Here is a 20,980-nt window from a genome sequence, read left to right as displayed (position 1 = left end):
TTCTCATTACAATTCATTTGTAAGAGGAATACAGAAAAGAGGAAACACATTCATAGTGTAGGACCTGAAGTGAAGTATTAAAATGAGAAGTTATTTTAGATTACAGATTGTTAATACTAATTTGCATTTCCAAATGGATTTGGAAGAGGTGTATAAAACAAATATAGGCCTAATTAATTATCAGGAAAATTTCTTGAAACACTGTGCTACCTGAATGCAATTCGAAACCATATACTTATAGCAAGCAGGTGTTGCCTTACTGGAGCAGGTGTGACCTTATTGGAGGAAGTATACCACTGTGTGGTATGGCTCTGTGTTCTCCGATGCTCAAGTTATGCCCAAGATAGACATAGGTTCTTTTACTGCCTGCTGATCAAAATGTATAACATTAAGCTCCTCTTCCAGAAAGATGTCTGTCTGCATGCTACTATGTCCTACCAAGATGATGGTCACGGATAAAACCTCTGAAACTCAAATTGACCACAATTAAATGTCTTCATTTATAAGAGTAGCCATGGTATGCTGTATCTTTGCTGCAACAGAAACCCTAACTAATACAAACACTATTGATTTCTATTTTCCTCTTTGTCTCCCTTTAATGTTCTTCTCCTGACTTATTGCTCCAGTGTACATTCTGAATACAATATTAAGCAGATGTGAGGATCATGGGCAACCTGTTGTCTTCATGACTTCAATGGGATGACTTCAATTTTCCTCCATTCAGGATGATGTTGGCTCTGAGTTTCTTGTTAGATAGCATTTATTATGTTGATGTATGTCTCTTCTTGTCCTACTCTCTCTGTCCTACTATTATCAGGAAGAAATATTGGATTTTGTCAAAGACGTTAACTCTATCTCTTGAAAATATTGGGTGATTTTTATGTCTAATTTCATGTCTGCACTTTGTTAAACCTATTGTTGTATATTTCAAAGCATCTCTATATCTCTGACAAAAAACAACTTAGTCATGATTCTTCATTTTTGATGCGTGTCTTTTTTCACCTTGCAAGATACTTTGTTGAGCAATTTTGAATCTCGGTCCAAGGCTATTGTGACTGTGTTAATTTGCATGCTCATTCTCTGCCATTTGGTAAGTTTGGATAAAGGTTTTTCTATCTTGCTGATTTTTTCAAAGAACCAACTCTTTCTTACATCGATTCTATGTATTTTTTCATAGTTCCTCTTTATTGGTTTAAGCCCTCAATTTGATTATTTCCTGGCTTTTTCGAGGGTGAGTTTGGTTCTTTTTTTCTAGAGCTTTCAGTTGTGCTGTTAATTCTCTAGTGTTAGTATTCTCCAGTTTCTTCATGTGGACACTTAGTGCTATGATCTTTCTTCTTAGTCCTGCTTTCAAATTGTCCCATAATTTTGGGCAAGTTGTTTCTTCATTTTCATTACATTAACAAAATCAGAAATGAAAAAGAGGATGTAATAACAGATAATGACGAAATCCAAAGTTTCATCAGGCCCCAGTTTGAAAACCCAGACTCCTCAAAATTCTATAATCTAAAAGAATTGGATGATTTTCTGGATAGATATCACTTACCAAAATTAAATCAAGAAAAGAGAAGTAATTTAAATAGACCTATAATTCCAAATAGAAGAGAATCAGTCATCAAATTCTCTGAAACAAAAAAACCCACAGCCAGATATCTTCAGTGCAGAATTCTACCAGAAATCCAAGCAACAGCTAACACCAATTCTCCTCAAAGTATTCCACACAATAGAAGCAGAACCGGCATTGCCAAACTCTTTACAAGGCTTCAAAAAACTTCGTGCCCTAGCCACACAAAGACACAACTAAGAAAGCGAACTACAGACCAATACCCCTCAAGAACACTGAAGCAAAATACTTTACAAAATCCTGGCAAATGGGATCCAAGAACAAATCAGAAGAATCATCCACCATAAACCAGTAGACTTCATCCAGTGATGCAGTGATGGTACAACATACAAAAATTCATAACCATAATCCAATATATAAAGAAACTGAGAAAGAAAAATCACAGATGCAGAAAAAGCCTTTGTCAAAATCAATCTCTCTTCATGATAAAAGTAGTATAGAGATCAGGAATAACAGGAACATACCTAAACATAATAAAAACAATATTCAGTAAACCAACAGCCAACATTAAACTAAATGGACAGAAACTAAACGCGATTCCTCTAAAATCAGGAACAAGACAAGACTGTCCACTATCTCCATACTTCTTTAATATTGTACTTGAAGTTCTAGCTAGAGCGATATACAACAACAGGAGATCGGGAGGATACAGATCTGAAAAGAAGAAGTCAATCTTTCACTATTTGCAGATGATATGATAATTTACATAAGTGCCCCGAAAACTCTACCAGGGAGCTCCTACAATTGATTAAGTGCAAAGTGGCAGGATATAAGATTAACTCAAAAATCAGTAGCCCTACTATTTACAGACAATAAATGGGCAAAGAAAGAAGTCAGAGAAATAGCGCCCTGTACAATTACCACAAACAATGTAAAAAAAAACCTTGGAGTAACACTAACCAAACAAGTGAAGTGAAAGCCATGTATTGAAAGAAATTTGAGTCTTTACAGAAATAAAGAATATACCACAAAATAGAAAGATTTCCCATGCTCTTGGATAGGTAGGATAAACATAGTCCAAATGGCAATCTTGCCAAAAGCAATCTACAGATTCAATGCAATCCCCATCAAAATCCCCAAACAATCCTTCCAGACCTTGAAAGAACAATTCTCAACTGTGTATGGAAAAAACAGAAGACCCAGGATAGCCAAAACAACCCTGTACAATAAAGGAACTTCTGGAAGCATCACCATTCCTGACTTCAAACTCTATTATAGAGCCATAGTCCTCAAAACAGCTTGGTATTGGCACAAAAAATAGATGGGTAGACCAATGGAATCAAATTAAAAACACTGATATTAACCCACATACCTACAGATACCTGTGTTTTTGAAAAAGAAGCTAAAATTATAAAATGGAAAAAGAAACCATCTTGAACAAACAGTGATGGCATAACTGGATGCTGACATGTAGGAGATTGCAGATAGATCCATTTCTATTGTGATGTACAAAATTTAAGTCCAAATGGATCAAAGACATCAAAATAAATCCAGACACACTGAGCCTCTTAGAAGAGAATGTGGGAAGTACCCTTGAACAAATTGGTAAGGGGCTCATATCCTGAACATATCACCAATAGCACAGACACTGATTGTAAAAATTGCTAATTGGGACCTCCTGAAACTGAGAATCTTCTGTAAGGCAAAGGACACAGTCAGCAAGACAAAAGAGCAGCCCGCAGCATTGGAAAAGGTACTCACCAACTCCACATCTGACACAGGGTTGATCTTCAAAATATACCAAGAATTCAAGAAGTTCATCATCAAAACACCAAATAATTCAAGTAAAAAGTGGGGTACAGAAATAAATAGACAACTCTCAATAGAGGAATTTAAATGGCTGAAAGACACATGTTCAACATCCTTAGCCATAAAGGAAATGCAAATCAAAACAAAACTGAGATACCAACTTACTCCTGTATAATGGCTAAAATAAAAAAAAAAACAGAAATGACAGTTATGCTGGAGAGGATGTAGAGAAAGGGGAACACTCCTCCATTGCTGGTGGAACTGACACTCATATAGTCACTTTGGAAATCAGTATGTTGTTTCCTCAGGAAAATGGGAATCAGTCTGCCACAAGATCCAGCAATTCCACTCTTAAGCATATAACCAAAAGATGCACATTCATACAACAAGGACATATGTTCAACCATGTTCTTATCATCATTTTATTAATATCCAGAACTTGGAATCATCCTAGATGTCCCTCAACTGAAAATGGATGGAGAAAATATGGTATATCTACGCAATGGAGTACTACTCAGCAGAAAAAAAAAAAAACAATGGAATCTTGAAATCCACAGGCCAATGGATGGAATTAGAATAAACCATCCTGAGTGAGCTAACCCAGTCACAAAGAGACAAAAATGGTATGTACTCACTAATATGTGGCTTTTAGACATAGAGAAAAGAATTACCAGCCTATAATCCACACTGCCAGGCAAGCTAGGAAACAAAGAGGAGTCTAAGAGAGACATATATGGTCTCCTGGAGTAGGGAAAAGGGACAAGATCTCCTGAGCTATTTGACAGCATGAAGAAAGGGAAGAGGGAGCTAGAAGAATGAGAAGGGGAGAAGAGAAGGGGAGAGGGGCTTATGAGAGATCAGGAAGATTATTTAGTTAGGAGAAGAATAGAGGAGAGTAAGAAAGAGATACCACAATAGAGGGAGCCATTGTAGGTTTAAAGAGAAATATGGCACTAGGGAAATGTCCAGAGACATACAAAGATGAGACCAACTAACTATCAAAACAATAATCAAGAGGTACCTTAAATGCCATTCTCTGATAATGAAATTGATGACTACCTTATATGGCATCCTAAAGCCTTCATTCTGTGGCTGATGGAAGCAGAATCCGAAGCAGACACCCACAGATAAACACTGAGCTGAACTCCAGGATTCCAATTGCAGAGAGGGATGATTGATGAGCAAAGGGGTCAAGAATAGGCTGGAGAAATCCACAGAAACAGCTGACATGAACATTGGGTTGCTCATGGACCACAGACTGCTAACTGAGAAACCAGGTGTCAGTGAGGAGGCCAGGGCAGTCTATGGGGCCTCTGGTAGTGGATCATTATTTACTCCTAATACACAAATGAACTTTGGAAACCCACTCCACATAGAGCAATACTCTCTCAGCCTAGACACACGTGGGAGAGTCTAGGCATCGCTCCACATGACAGAATTTGTTGATTCCCCATGGAAGGCCTCACCCTCCCTGGCATCAGAAAGGTGTTGGGATAGGGGGTCTGTGGGAGCCAGGGGAGGTTGGGAGGGAGTGTGAACTGGGATTGACATATAAAAGAAGTTTGTTTCCAATTTAAAACTGGTCTAACTACAACTAAAAATAAGGCTGGAGAGATGGCTCAGCAGTTAAGAACAATGACTACTATTCTAGAGGATCCAGGTTCAATTCCCAGCACCCACATGACAGCTCACAACTGTCTGCCAACACCCGTGGCAAAACACCAATGCACATAAAATAAAAAATAAATTAATTAAACAAATAAAAAAGGGCTTTTGTGAAAGCTGCTCTCTTCAGCTGTACTATCCAGGGTTTAGTATTTAGTGAATGTAGTCAACATTCACTAAAGGAAGTTTTTATAGCTTCAAATTATTTTTAAAATGTTTTCAAAATGTCCAAATGCTCAAGTGAACATAATAATCTTATGTTGTTTCTTGGAACAGATAAATTGGAAATATATAGTGCTTTGCATCTATGGGAACTCTTCTCATTACTCACTTCCTAAAAATGTGTCTGCTGAGTACAGTGGATAATTAAATAATTAATTTTCTTTGAAATGAGAATATGTATGTATTAGTTTTATATTCATGACAATGCCAGCATTCTATAAGTGAACATTCTCTTATACTCTATTAAATGAATTATAACATCCGATTCTTTCCTCAAAAAGACCTTGAAATCATCCTGTGACTTGATGAGAAAAGGGGACCTTCAACCACATTGTGACTGACTGCAAATAGGAACTAAAGTTAGTTGTTTAGATTTTCTGTCTGCCACTTTACTCCTCTCCCTGAACCCACACCACTGTAGGGGACATGTAACCACTCTGGCTACAGGTGTGCCATACCACGACTTCGAGGGCGTAGTTGACGTTGGGAATTTTTATGTGAGGGGAATGCATGCTGGTGGCCCTTCTTCCATTTCATCTTCGGCTTGCTGTACTTACTGCTGCCCTGCTGGCTGCCTAGGTTGCTCTGTAAGCAAGGCTTTTCCCTAATGAAATCCCTTATATTTTTACCTGACTCCACATTGGTAATTCCCACAATATCCCTCAGTTTGTATTCACCAAAGGTCAGGCTTCCTATGATATGAACAGAACCTGGCACAGCCATTTCCACTAAGACTAAGCACTTCTCCTTGTTTTAAGGATGGGCAAGGCAACCAAGTCTGAGGACTACATTACGGAAAACTAGCAAAAAGAGTTAGAGAAAACCCTGCTATCACTTTCAGGATTTCACATGAAAGAACAGCAACCCAACTGTCATATATATGCAGAGGGCCTGGGTCGTTCCCATGCAGGTTCCCTGGATGTCACTTCAGGCTCTATGAGCCCAGGTTATTTGATTCTATGAGTTTTCTCGGGATGTGCTTAACCACTCTGCCTCCTACAATCCTTACTCCCTTTCTTCAGCAGGGTTCCCTAAGCCGGACCAAATATTTGTCTGCGGGGCTCTCTGTCACTTTCCCTCAGTTGCTGGGTGAAGACTCTCTGGTTTGGGGTACCAATTATCAGACATATACTTATTAAACAGAAAGTCATGAGACTTTAAGAATATTTTGTTAATAAGAAAATAAATGCTTTCCTTTTAATATTAAATTATAATGTATTGATTGTATAATGTGGCTTAAAATGTAGCATTTATGTCAATAACAGTATTATTGAAGCAAAAAACAGGAAATGAGAAATTTAAATTTTACATACAAATTCTTGATTTTCTTCAATATTATCAAAAGTTTTCTCCTCTTGTGGTTTTGCTTTTGGCATTTCTTCTTTAAGTTCTTCTGAAATATCTTTATCTTTTCCATAAAAATCAATTAGGCAAAATAATACTCAATTAAAATAGAAGAAATAATATAAATTTTTTTACATATTATTTCTATTAACCACTTGGCATAGGTATATATTTACCTACCAAAAAACTTGTAATTGTAGAGAAATCAACACTTGTATAGGTACTAGCTGTTACCTGGTTTTAAATCATTCATGCTTTATATGACTTGTCAGGAAACTTACAAATGATACATAGTCTTCCATCCACATATGAAGATAATGTGGGAAGATGACACAACCATCCTGTAAACATGCCTTGCCTTGCTACAATAACTTTAAATAACACACTGATCACTTCCTCAGAATTACACTTAATTTACCACACATTTCTTTGTTAACATGATAGCATACTTAAGATCTATATTGACCAGCTTCAGTTTTATGACTCATTGTAATATATGGAACCATTCTGTAATGCACATCTTATTTTTTTCCAAGAAAAATGGTTTTTGGTGTCCTTGTGGTTACCCTAGGTCAAGATAATGCTTAAGGTCTTCTTTGTCCCTTCAGCTGGAACCCACTTTGTGGCAGCTGTGTCCATTTTTCCCTTTCACATGGAGGAAATATATTTAGGCTCATCCTTAGTTCAGCTGATCTCATTTGTTTTTGTTTTGTTTTCCTTTCATTACTTTGTCAGATCCTCATAGGTTTTGACTTTAGTTGTTGAAAGCAAGATATTCCAGACATGGTTTCTTCACTGACATAAGGCCTGTTCTGATGCAGATAGATTTTCAGACAATAGTTTACAGGCAATGAGAAGATGTAAAGCAAACAACATATGTATATAATTGTTGGTATTTTCAGCGCTTTCTCTGTCATGTGATACTGTGACCTCATTTATTGATATAGATTATAGATATGATTTAAAACTCATGTTCCTATTCTTTGTCAATAAACTACTACAACGTACTACAGACAAAGAAAAGCAGTGCACTGTGAGTTAAACACAACACAAACATTGATTTTCTCTTGTGAAGATGTGGTGTACTGCTGTTTGTCCGGCCAGAATAGCATCTCTGAGCAAAATTAATGTCTGCCTTTTCCTTTCTGGTAGCTTTGCTGAAGGTGTGTATCCAGAAATCTTGTTCAGTCTTTGTGGAAGACTCATTAGTCTCATGAGTGGTATCTGCAACTTACTAAAATAAGCAGATTGCCCATTTGAAAAGTTAAGGTGATTGAAGATGAGTATTGAAATAATCCATAAAACAAATAATCCATATAGTCCTTGTGAACATATTTGCGATATATGCCACTAGTGGGAGAACATTGATGTCAAAATCTATTGTCACCGTTATAAAGTTATAATTTGCATCTGAAAGACCATATGCATTAGAAATCTATTAAAATGCATTGATCAGAAGAAGGTGACTTATGAAATTTACGTGCATGAAGTTGCTGTGTTTCAGACTCAGGTTTGCAGATTGGGGGAGAATAATCCCTCAGCTGAATGGATTTTGAAATGAGATATTCAGTCAATGTATGGACTTTCATTTACATGTAATTATCCATTGTAAATATTAAAAGGAATTTACCTCTGGGTATGGACATTTTATTGCCCAAACTGAAAGAGAAAGAATACAGTCAATCACATGCACAACAACACTACATCTACCTCTTTGAAGGCTTTGCATGGCAATGAGTTCTTATTCCCTTATCTCAAAATAAACAACTATGATTTTAATGGAGAGGACACAAAGGAAGAAAAAACACTGTTTTGGTACATGGTGAGACCAATCTTGATGGCTACAAGAAGAAGAATGGACATAGATTTGTATTTCCCACCCTGAAAAAGGTCAATTCCAAATGGATCAAGGATCACAAAATATGACCATTGATATCACGGAAAAGATGGTGTGGAATAGTCTTGAACTCACAGGTACAGGAAAAAACTTTCTGAAGAGGACAGTGTAACACAGGTACTAAGACGCATGTTTAAGAAATGGGACCCACATGAAGCTGAAAGGTTCTTTATGGCAATATCTGTATATATGGTATGGGATAGGAATGACAGCTCCACTATGATGCTGAGGGCAGTGTCACTGAAATAGACTATAGATACGATTATAAATACCATTCCCATTCCTTGTAAATAAACTGCAATGTACTACAGATGAAGATAAGCAGTGCACATTGAGTTCTACAACAAGATAAAAACTGATTTTCTTTTCTGAGGATATGTTATATTGTTGTCTGTCCAGGCCAGAATAGAATCTCTGAACTACTCTATTTCTGTCTTGTGCTTTCTGGCACCTGTGAACATAAGTGTGTTTTCAGAGAACTAGGTATGAAGAAATGACATTAAGACATTGGGGATGTCTCATTAGTCTCATGATTGACTTCTATAATACACTAATAAGCAGAATGATCATACAATAGAAAGGTTAATGCATTCATACATAAGTATTAAATATTAAAGCTGAGCATAAACTTACAAATATTTTAATTTGCCGGGCATTGGTGGCGCACGCCTTTAATCCCAGCACTCGGGAGGCAGAGGCTGGTGGATCTCTGTGATTTCAAGGCCAGCCTGGTCTCCAGAGTGAGTGCCAGGATAGCCTCCAAATATTGACAGTGAAACCCTGTCCCGACAAACAAAAAAAATAATTATTTTATATTGTCATTGTGAAGGTTTTCAACCATGCATGCCACTATTATAATGGTATTGAGAAGTTTGTGTGAACTTGAAATACATTATAATTTTGGTTGTGAGGCTAGACTTTAAAGGCTCCAGCCCTTGAAATATGTTAATATTTATGTGACTTGAGGAATTTACCTGCTTGACATTGCTGTAGTTCAGACTTGGGTTTGCAGATTGGATGAGAATTGTCCCTCAGCTGAATAGATTTTGAAAGAGATATTTAGTCAGTATATGGAACTCAATCAACATGTAATCATACAATGTAAATATTAAAATGTATTTACCTCTAGATGTGGAAATTTTATGGCCCAAACTGAAAGAGAAAGTATATATCATTAAACTCATGTACAATGATAACTCAACAACTACCTCTATGAAGGCTTTACATGGCCATGAAGTCTCACTACCTTCTCTCAAAATAAACAGCTATTGTTTTACTGGGTAGGACAGAAGCTGACAGAAATATACTGAAACATACCAAAAGCAATATACAGTGTCAATGTAATCACCATCAAAATTCCAATGTAACTTGTAAGAGAAACTGGAAACATAACTACAAAAGCATCAAAAAGTCTTTCAGCTTCAAATGGAAATAAAACTAGAAACAAAAAAACAAACCAAAAACTCAAACCCTAAATACAGTTATAATGATCCTCAGTATTAGAAGATGCTTCAGAAATCACTCTCCCAGATTGCATGTGTTTATACAGATCTAGAGAAATACAAACAGCATGGTTTATCATCAATATAGGCATATTGATGATGTATAATTGATGTCCATAAGTAAGTCCATACAACACTGGACATGTAATTTTGATAAGGAACCAGGAAAATCATAATGGGAAAATATCTCCTGCACATGGTAGTGACCCAATTTGATAGCTAGAAGAAGAATTCACATACTAGAGGAAGAATTCACATATTCTTGAATTTATTAACCTGAACATAACTCAATATGGATCAATGGTATTAAACTAAGACCACAGATCCTATATATGGCAGAAGACAGTATGTGTAATAGGCTTGAACTCACTGGTACAGGGAAAGACTTTCTCAAGACAAGATGGCACCTGTGGCATAGCACTAAGACCCACATTTAATATGTGAGACCACATGAAACTGAAAATTTCTTTACGGCAATGGACACCATTAGTTGTGGAAATCATCAGGCTACAAAATGGGAATTTAATGTTAGCAATTAAACATCTAACTTACAGTAAGTATCGGAAATATGTAAAGAAGAAACAATGGAACTCCCAGAAAACAAAACAAAAAAACAATATAAATGGTACAGATCATTATAAAGCAATTGTTAAAACATGAAACACATATGGACGAGAATCCATCAAAGCAATGATCATCAGGAGAATGCAAACTAAAGCTATTTGGAGATTTCATTTTCCCTTTGTCTGAAGGGCTAAGATCTATTAAGAAATGTCTATTCTTGCTTGGGAGGATATAGTGAAAATGGAACACTTATTATTCATTATAGGTGAGAGTGCAAACTTGTATGTCCATTATGGAAATCACTTTGGGAGTTTTTCTGGAACCTGTAATTCAACCTATACATATTTCCATTATATATTGAAAAAATCTATATATTACTATATAACTACCTGTTCATAAATGTTCATTATTCATCTATTTATGATAGTCAGACTCAGGAAAGAGCCTACATGTCCTTTAAATGCTGAATATATAATGGAAATGTGGTGCATTTCCATGATTTTGCTTCTATGAAAAATAGAAATTATAAAGTTTACATATAAATGTATGAAGCTGGAAAATACATCATGGTAAGGAGACCAAGATCAAAATCAAATATTGCATATATGTGTAGGTATCAGCACTAAAGCCTCCAATAGGTATGCCAAAATATATAAAGTATATAAAACTACAAAGAGGCTGGGCAAGCTAAGCAGAGCCTGTCTTTAGTGAGGGCAAAGAGCCCAGGACCCTGCATCCAGGAAGACCACCATCCGGGTTCTTTTGAGGCTTGTCTCGACTATGACTGCTCTCCATCTTCTTCTGTGCTGCCTCCCTGCAAGAGGAAGAGGAAAAGCACCTGGAAGGCTGAGGCGCAGAGCCCTGGAGCAAAGGTGCCTCGAGACAAGTCTCCAAGCTGCGAGGATCTGAATCTCCTCCTGGTTGCCAGTCCCTTTCCAGAGACCACCTCGAATCTCCAAACCTGCTTTCCCCAGGATGGCCCTGAGGACTCTTCCTTGCAGGATGACCTAGAAGCAGCTCCCTGGGCGTGCAGGAAATACTTCAAAACGCAGGTGTTTTCGGGTGGCAGACATGCCAGACCTCTCCAACAGAATTCGAACCAAGGACGCCTTGCTAAGCAGCACTCTAGGAGGGAAACTCATTGCCAACCTGCTCTGGAGGAAGGCCCGCTCTGGAGTCTGCACCAGGAGGACTCCCCAGGGACGCACATCAACACTGCTCAGCGAACTGACAGCCAGAGTGAGAGCCAGACACACCTCAAGATGCAGGAGTCCCTCCAGCTGAGGCTACAAGCCCTGTGTGCCCGCATCCAGAACACACAAACCAAGAAGCCTCAAGGCCGCCAAACCAAGATGGTCGCCTTCCAAGCCCAGGTCACAAGGCCAGGGGAGCATGTAGACTCTGGACCCGGACCGGAGGCCTCCACAGAAAATGTGCAGAGCCTCCCAGAAGCCTCTGGTCCTGGCCTTCTGCAGAGGACTCCCCGCCCGCGCTTGGGCGGCAGCAGCATTGGGAGCAACACGACCAGGGCTAAGAAATCTGCCCCGCTCATGGACAAGGCCCTTAAGGATTACAAGAAATGGTGGGCTAGGAAGTGAACCCAACCCGACCCACTGAACCAGCAACTGAGGAACCGCGCTTTCTGCCCCTCTCAGTCCTGAGATTATGGCAACTTAGACAATGACACACTGAACACTTGCAAAGCAACAAACAACAAGCAAAGCAGGCCTTTCTTTGATCACCAAGAGAGCTTTAAAACTTAGACCCTCCATTTTATGTACAAAGGAATTCCTACTGGTCTCTTTGGAGACTTTGACATATGCACATACATTTGGGTGTAGGCAGATACTTAGAAAGAGATCTTAGGAATGCATAGATGCATTGGTTTACGGAGAGATGCTACCGGAGGTTACTTAGAGATGGTAGATCCGTAATTGGACAAATATCACAGCAGATTAAAATACAGACTATTAGGTAACTCGATTTTTAAATACATTAAAGCACCGTTGACACAAAATTATGTGAACATCAAGGATATTAACAGTAATATGTATGCCTGTAAGTGTGTGTGTGTGTGTGTGTGTGTGTGTGTGTGTGTGTGGGTGTGGGTGTGTGTGTGTGTTTGTGGGAGAGACTAAATAAATTGGAAATCATAGGAGGGGAGTGTAAACGATCCAAGATATCCCCGACTTTCTACTTAAATTTAGAAACTAAAGAGCAACTTTAGAAACCACATTTAAATCTTAAACCATGAGAAGCAGTGGATTTAAGGGCAGAGTGTGCAAGCAAGCAAAAGCTGGAAAGAAAATAAGAGGTGTGGGTACTGGTAGACATATATTAATATGGATTTACAGGAAGCAAGTGAGAGTGAGTGAGATCTATGGAATCACAGGAAGAAAGGGTTTGTGTGTGTGTGTGTGTGTGTGTGTGTGTGATTGAACCTATAAGAAAGAATGATAAGCAGTGCTGCATTGGCACACACTTTAATCCCAGCCCTTGAGAGAAACTTTCAAGGAGAGAACTGTGTGCTCCAGGCCACCCTGGTCTCCAGAGCCATTTACAGGACAGGCTTTGAATCTTCAGTCTGGTTATCCATTGCTTTACATCTAATACTCCTTTATGTATGAGTACATGATGTTTGTGTTTCGGAGTCCGGTATAAATCACTCAGAATGTTTTTTTTTTTTCTAATTCCATCCATTTGCCCGAAAATTTATGATTTGCATTTTATTTTTTTATTATGTTGCATCCCAGTAATACTGCATTTTTTAATGTACCACATTTTCTTTATCCATTCTTCAATTGAGCAGTATTGTGGCAGTATCCAGATTCTGGCTATTAGAAATAATACTTCTATAAATATTCCGCTGCAAATGACCTTGTGATATGGTTGAGTATCCTTTGGTTATATGGCCAAGAATCTATTTTTCTTTTTAGAAACAAGTTTGTTTTACATGTGAACCACAGTTCCCTCTCCCTCCCATCATCCCCTGCCCCAACACCCTGTATACCAAACTCTTTCTTCTCCCCAGGGAGGGTGAGGCCTTCAATGGGAAATATTCAAAGTCAGTCGTATCATTTGGAGAAGGGCATATGCCCTCCCCCATGTGTCTAGGCTGAGAGAGTTTTCCTCTATGTGAAGAGGGCTCCTAAATTCCCTTCATACACTAGGGATAAATATGCTTGCACTACCACAGTTCCCATAGATTGCCCAGACCTCCAAACTGACTTCCTTACTCAGGGTTCCTGGCACAGTCCCATGCTGGATTCCCAACCATCAGTCTGTGGTCCACAAGCAACCCATTGTTCTGGTCAGCTGTTTATGGAAGTTTCACCAGCCTGGTCTTGACCCATTTGCTCACCACTCCTCGCTCTCTGCAACTGGATTCCAGAGTTCAGCTCAGTGTTTGGCTGTGGGTATCTGCCTCTGTTTCTATCAACTACTGGACAAAGGCTTTAGGATGACATATATGCTAGTCATCAATCTCCTTATTAAATAATAGCATTTAAGGTAGCCTCTGAACAAAGGCTTAGATTGTTATTTGGGGTCAAACTCGTAAATTTCTGGACATATCACTAGTGCCAGAATTCTCTTTAAAGCCATAAAGTCTCCCTCTATTGTGGTTTCTCTTTTTTTTTCTGTCACAGTTCTTCCCCTGACTAAATCTTACTTGTCTCTCATGTACTCCTCTCCCCTCCTGTTCTCTCCCTCTCTTTCTTCTAGATATGTATTCCTTCCTCCCATGCTCTCAATTAGATTAGGAGATCTTGTCCCTTTCTGCTTCTCTGGAGGACCATGCATGTCCCTATAAGGATCCTTCTTATATCCTAGCTTTTCAGGAAATGTGCATTGTAGGCTGCTACTCCTTTACTCTAAGTCTAAAATCCATATAAGAGTGAGTACATATCATATTTGTCTTTCTTTGACTGTGCTATCTCACTCAACATGGATTCTTCTGGTGTCACCAATTTTCCTACAAATTTCAAGATTCCATTGTTTTTGTTTTCCATTGAGCAGTACTTCATTGTGTAAATGTACCACATTTTCCCCATCCATTCTTCAGTTGAGGGGAATGTAGGTTGCTTCCAAGTTCTGTTTATAACAAATGATGCTGCTACAAATATAATTCAAAGAAGTCCTTGTTTTATGAATGTGCATCTTTTGTATATATGCATAAGAGGGGGATTTCTGGATATTGTGTTATATTGATTCCGTTTTATTAAGGAAATTCCATACGGACTTTTAAAGGGTCTTTACAAGTTGGCACTCCCAACAGTAGTGGAAGAGGGTTCCCCTTTCTCCACATCCTCTCCTGAATAAACTATCATTCATAATTTTGATATTAGCCGTTGTGATAATGGTAAGATGTTATCGAGGTTTGTTTTGATTTGCATTTCCCTAAAGGCTAAGGGTGTTGAGCTCTTTCTTATGTGTATTTCAGCCATTTTAGATTCCTGTATCAAGACTTCTCTATTTAGATCCATATCCCACTTTACAATTGGATTGTTTGGTGTTTTGGTGACTAGCTTATTGAGTTCTTTGTATATTTTGGAAATCAGCCCTCTGTCAGACAATGGGATGGTGATTGTCTTTTCCAATACTGTGCGCTGCCATTTTGTTTTGTTGACTGTGTCCTTTGCCTTATGAAAGCTTCTCAGTTTTGGGAAGTAAAATTTATTCTCAATCTCATTGTCTGTGTTACTGGTAGTATCCTGTGCCATTTTGTTCAAGGGTACCACCTACATTATCTTCTAAGAGGCACAGTGTGTGTGCATTCATGTTGAGGACATGGAAACATTTGGTCTTAAGTTTGGGGCATTGGGATATATAAGGATCCATCTGCATTCTTGTACATGTCAAAATCCAGTTATGCCAGCATCATTTGTTGAAGATGCTTTCTTTTCTTCCATTGTACAATTTAAGACTATTTGTCAAAAAATCAGATGTTTGTATGTGCATGGGCTAATAATTTTCAACTTGATTTCATTGTTCCACTTGTCTACTTTTGTGCCAATACTAGTTGTTTTCAGCACAATAGCTCTATAATGGAGCTTGAAGTCAGGGATAGTGATGACCCAGGAAGTCCCTTTATTGTACAGGGTTCTTAGGGCCATCCAGGGTCATTTGTTTTTCCATGTAAAGTTGAGAAATGTTCTTTCAAGGTCTGTGAAAATTTGTGCTGGTATTTTGATGGGGATTGCTTTGAATCTGTAGATTCCTTTTTACAAGTTTTCTACTTTTACTATGTTGATACTCCCTATCCAGGAGCATTATAGGTCTTTGCATTTTCTAGTATCTTTTTTAATTTCTTTATTTAAAGACACAAAGCTCTTGAGATACAGGCATTTCATTTGTTTGGTTAGTATTATCTCAAGGTATATTATGTTGTTTGTGGTCATTGTAATGAGTGATGTATCTCTGATTACTTTTTCAGCACCCTTTTCCTCTATATAAGCCAGGGGTACTGATTTCTTTGAGTTAATCTTGTGTGTTATGACCAAGAATCGTATTGTTGGGACTTGAGGTAAATTGATTTCCAATTTTCTGAGAAACTACCATATTGATGACAAACTGGATGCATAGGTTTGAACTCTCACCAATAGCAGAGGAGTGTTCCCATGACTCCAAATTTTCTCCAACATGAGTTGCCCCCAGCATTTTTGGTGTTATTCATACTGACAGGTATAATATAGTATCTCAGAATAGTTTTGATTTATATATCCCTGATGATTAAGAATGTTGAGCAATTCCTTAAATGCCTTTCAGCCTTTTGAGATTCTTGTGATGACCATTGTTTGTTTAGCTCTGTAAAATCAAGAACAAAAAAGGCTATCCACTCTCTTCTCATATATTCAAAATAGTAGTGGAAGTTGTATGTATAGCAATAAGACAACAAAGAGAGATCATAGAGATACAAATTGAAAAGGTACAAGTGAAGTTATTACTATACTCAGATTATACTTTAAAATGTTGTGTGTGTGTGTGTGTGTGTGTGTGTGTGTGTGTGTGTGTGTGTGTGTGTGTGTGTGTGTTTGTGTACCCAGAAACTCTAACCAGAAACTTCTACAGCTGATAAACCTCTTCAACAATATTTCAGGATATTTGATTAACTCAAATGTATCAGTATCCCTCCTATATACAAATGATAAAAGGGATGAGAAAGACATCAGAGAAATATCACCCTTTACAATTGCCATGACTATAAAATATCTTTTGATAAAGCTAACAAACAATAGAAAGACATATATGATAAGAATATTAAGTCTATAAAGAAAGAAATTGAGGAAGACCTCAGAAAATTGAAATATCTCCCATGCTCTTGGATATAGAGGACCAACATTAAACATGGCTATCTTACCAAAACAATCCTCAGATTCAATGTAATCAATCAGTACCAACACAATTATTCAGAGACCTTTAAAAAACAATTGTCATCTTCATATGAAAAAACAAAAGTCACAAAATAGCTAAGACAATCCTGTACAGTAAAGAAACTTCTGGAGCCATCACCATCTCTGACTTCAAACTCTGCTATAGAATCATAGTAATAAAAACATTTTGGGATTGTCATAAAAATAGACAAGTGAACCAATCGAATTTAATCAAAGAACCTCATATTAATCCACACACCTAGGAACACTAGATTTTATACAAAGGAGCCACAAAGGTCCAAAGAAAAGGAAGGCATCTTTAAAAAATGTCACTGGCATTACTGGATGTCAATATGCAGAAGACTGCAAATAAATCCGTTATCTATTGGCATGTACAAAACTCAAGTCTACCTGAGCCAAACCATCAACATATATCGAGTTACACTCTGTCTTCTGGCTTTTGGAAGATCCTGAGGTAAGCCTGGGCACTACATTGTCTGCCACCTCCCCCACCAATCCCTGCTCCTTTGTTCCTGAGCACCCCTACCATGAACAAGAGTGGACTTGCCCAGACCAAAGGAACACCCTGATTCTAGACACACCACACCATTGTCTGTCCTCTGCCCTGTGCCCTCCAGCTGCCTCCCCAGCCTGAGGTGAGAATTGGGGCTACACTGCCCCCAACCTCCCCCATCAACGCCTGCTCATTTCTTTCTGAGTCCCTCGATCCCAGACAAGAGTGGACCTGCCCAGACTGGAAGGCCCACCCTGAGTCTGGACACATGTCAACCTTGTCTGCCCTCCACCCTCTGTGCTCCTGCTGCCACCTGACCCTGAGCCTGCTGCCTGAGCCCTCTACCTGTTTACTGAGAGAGGGAGAGACCCCACCTCCACGCACTGGAAGAACTGATGGGTAGACGACAGAATAAGAACTCACTCAACAACAAATTGACCAATATGACACTAACAGATTCTAGAGACTCCACATGAGCAAGAACCAAAAAAAAAAAAACAGCAAAGAGGTTGAAGAAGAGATGGGAATTAAAAGTTATATTATGAAGATGGTAGAGACCATTTACTAGGAAACAATAAAATCCTTTAAAGAAATAGAAGAAAAAACAAGCAAAAATACATTAAATGGAGTAAAAAAGAAACCAAAAATTCAAAAAATAAGCAAATTTCCTAAAGAATCTAAAGAAAACCAAGAAAAAACACAAAAGTGAAGTAAATAATGCAAACTAAACAGTTCACGGGTTGAAAGCACAATTAGAAACAATAAAGAAAACACATGATAAGGGGATGCTGGAAATAGAAAAGCTAGATAATTGATCAGGAACCAGATGTAAGCATATCTATTAGAATAAAAAAGATGGAAAAGAGAATCTTATGTGTTGAAGACATATTAGAGGATATACAGTCATCCAGAAAAAAAAATCTCAAGTCCAACAAATCCCTAATGCAAAATATCCAGGAAATATGGGACAGTGTGAAAAGACCAAGCCTAAGAATAGCTATAGAAGAAGGTCAAGAAATTCAGCTGAAAAGTTCAGAAAACATATTCAACAAAATCATAGAAGAAAACTTCCCCAATCTAAAGAAGGATATGCATATGTAAGTAGAAGAAGCTTACAGAAAACCAAATAGATTGGATCAAAAAAAGAAGCAAAGAAAAAAAAAAAAGAACCACCAGGTGAAGGGAACAATTCAAACAGTTCATGGTTTGAAAGCACAATTAGAAACAATAAAGAAAACACAGGAAGATGGGATGCTGGAAATAGAAAACCTGGGTAAATAATAAGTAAACACTGATGTAAGCATAACCAATAGAATATAAAAGATGGAAGAGAGAATTTCAGGTGTTGAAGACACATTAAAGGATATACATTCATAAACCAAAGAAATTCTCAAGTCCATCAAATCCCTAACACAAAATACCCAGGAATTATGCGACACTGTGAAAAGACCAAACCTAAGAATAGGTATAGAAGAAGGCAAATCAATTCAGTTCAAAATACAGAAAACTGATTCAACATAATCATAGAAGATAACTTCCCCATCCAAAAGAAAGCTATGCCTATGTAAGTACAAGAAGATTAGTGAACACCAAATTGATTGGACAACACAAAGATTTCCCCTTGCCACATAATAATCAAAACACCAACATCACAAAATAAAGAAAAAGCATTAAGAGCAGCAGAAGAGAAAGACCAAGTAACATACAAAGGCAGACCTATCCAAATTACACACGACTTCTCAAAGGAATCTTTGTAAGCCAGAAGGTCCTGGGTAGATGTTCTAAAAAGGCTAAGGGAATATATATGTCAGCCAAAACTACTGTATCCAGGAAAGCTTTCAAATACTATAGATGGAGAAAACAAGATACTCCATGACAAAACCAGATTTATGCAATACATATCCACAAATCCAGCCCTACAGAAATTACTGGAAGAAAAACGCCAATGTAATGAAGATACTTAAGCTCAGAAAACCATAGACACTAGCTAATCCCACTTTACCAAACATTAAAAAAAATAAGTGGGAAAATACACACAAAATAACACCACCAAAAACTAATCCAAAACAGGAATCAAAAATCAATGGTCATAAATATCTTTCAATTTTAATGGTCTTAACTTGCCTAAAAAATATACAGCCTAACAGAATGGATATGAAGATAAAATCCATCCTTCTGCTGCATATAAGAAACACTTCTCAACTTCAAAGACAGACACTACCTCGAATAAAGGGTTGGAAAAGATTTTCCAATGAAATGTTCCCAAGAAACAAGCTGGTGTACCAATCCTAATAACTAACAATTTAGACTTCAAACTAAAATCAATCAAAGAAGATGAAGAAGTGCATTTCATAGTTATCAAAGGAAAAGTGAATGAAGAGGAAGTCTCAAATGATAAAAATCTCTATTCCCCAAGCACAAAGGCACCCACATTTTAAAAAGAAAATTACTAAAGTTCAAGTAACACGTAAAACCTCACACACTTATAGTAGGAGACTTCAACCTGCTCTCACCATTAGATAGTACCACCAGACAGAAACTAACAAAGAAACAACAACAAAAAAAACCTAAAAGATATTATGACCCAATTGGGTATTACAGATAGCTATAGAAAATTCCATCCAAACCAAAAGAATATACCGTCTTCTCAGCACCACATTGAATCTTCTGTAAAAATGACCAACTGCTATGCAACATAGCAAACCTACACAGATACAAAAAATGGAATAAGCCTCTGTATCTTATCAGACCACCCATGCTTTAAAGTTCGAATTCAACCACACCAATTGTAGAAACCCTACAAACTCATGGAAATTATATAATGCACAATAGATGCATTCCTGGGTCAAGGAAAAAATAAAAAATGAGAACGAAGACTTCCTAGAACTTAATGTGAATGAAGACACAACTTATCCAAACTTATGGGACACTGTGAAAACAGTGCCAAAAGGAAGTTCAAAACACTAAGTGCCCACAAGAAGAAAATTGAGAATAGTCACATTACAAAATTAACTGCACTACTGAAAGCTCTGGAACTAAAGGAAGCAAACTCTCGTTGGAGGAGTAAGGCCAGAAAATAATCAAACTGAGGGCTGAAATCAATAAAGTAGAAACTAGGAAAACACTACAATGACTCAATGAAACAAATAGGTGGTTCTTGAAGAAGGTCAAAAAGATAGACAAAACTTTATCCTAACTAACCAAATGGCAGAGAGAGAGAGAGAGAGAGAGAGAGAGAGAGAGAGAGAGAGAATTCTAATTAACAATGTCATAAATGAAAAAGGGACATAACAATGGACACAGAAAATCCAGAAAATCATCAGGCATTAGTTTGATAACCTGTACTCACAAAATTTGTAAATCTAAAAGAAATAGTCGATTTTGTGGATATATATCACTTACAAAAATTAAGTCAAGAACAGATTAGCAAAGTAAGTCAACCTATAATGCCTAATGAAATAGAAGCAATCATCAAAAGTCTACAACCACAAAAAGCTCAGGGCCGGATGTTTTCAGTGCAGAATTCTA

The sequence above is a fragment of the Cricetulus griseus genome, chromosome 9 (assembly GCF_003668045.3).
Source record: "Cricetulus griseus strain 17A/GY chromosome 9, alternate assembly CriGri-PICRH-1.0, whole genome shotgun sequence".
Taxonomy (NCBI): domain Eukaryota; kingdom Metazoa; phylum Chordata; class Mammalia; order Rodentia; family Cricetidae; genus Cricetulus; species Cricetulus griseus.
This window is presented reverse-complemented; position numbering follows the sequence as displayed.